Raw genomic sequence first — 958 nt, 5'->3', positions numbered from 1 at the left:
GTGACCCCTGCATCGGCAGGCGGACTCTCAACCACTGCGCCACCAGGGAAGCCCAAGCAGATTCTTTAGTAGACTAAATCTTTTGTCACTGAAGTGTTCTGAAGTATATACCTTGATGTTTACAAGAAAAATACTTGTTAAAGCAACTTTCATCTTCTGGGATCTGCTTTTTAAACCTTCCATCCCCTGTAGTTATGGACTGCATGTGCCAGGCCTCTAGAACTTAGTATGTTCAACTGAACCAACTTGATGGGAGTAACTATCCATAGGGCTTGTTTTCCAAAGAAAAGTAATGTTTGGAGTAGCAAAATTATAAGCCTAACTAGGCTTGTTGTAAAAGCCGTTTGAAAAGTGACTCAGAGCAAGTTTTGTGAGTGGCAATGTAGTGCTTTTTTTTCTAACATCTTTATTGGAGTATAATTGCTTTACAATGGTGTGTTAGTTTCTGCTTTATGACAAAGTGAATCAGTTATACATATACATATATCCCCATATCTCTTCCCTCTTGCTCACTATTTTTTAATGAATTAAAAATTATTTTAGGGGCTTCCCTGGTGGCGCAGTGGTTGAGAGTCCGCCTGCCGATGCAGGGGACGTGGGTTCGTGCCCCGGTCCGGGAAGATCCCACGTGCCGCGGAGCGGCTGGGCCCGTGAGCCATGGCCGCTAAGCCTGCGCGTCCGGAGCCTGTGTTTTCTCAGGGTATATTCCCAGTAACTCTTCCAAAATAAAGCAGAGGGAGGAACACTCCCAAACTCATTCTATGAGGCCACCATCACCCTAATACCAAAACCAGACAAAGATGTCACAAAGAAAGAAAACTACAGGCCAATATCACTGATGAACATAAATGCAAAATTCCTCAACAAAATACTAGCAAACAGAATCCAACAACACATTAAAAGGATCATACACCATGACCAAGTGGGGTTTATCCCAGGAATGCAAGGATTCTTCAAT

The 958-nt window shown here is 43.2% G+C and overlaps 1 protein-coding gene across 1 annotated transcript in view; it reads right to left on the bottom strand.

Moving 5' to 3' along the window:
• Window positions 1–958, bottom strand: part of DNAH6 (dynein axonemal heavy chain 6) — a 300,028-nt gene that overhangs the window by 85,461 nt on the left and 213,609 nt on the right. The window lies entirely within an intron of this gene.

This window comes from Physeter macrocephalus, chromosome 12 (assembly GCF_002837175.3).
Source record: "Physeter macrocephalus isolate SW-GA chromosome 12, ASM283717v5, whole genome shotgun sequence".
Lineage (NCBI taxonomy): Eukaryota > Metazoa > Chordata > Mammalia > Artiodactyla > Physeteridae > Physeter > Physeter macrocephalus.
Note: the sequence above shows the minus strand (reverse complement) of the source record. Positions and strands in the feature narration are given on the sequence as shown.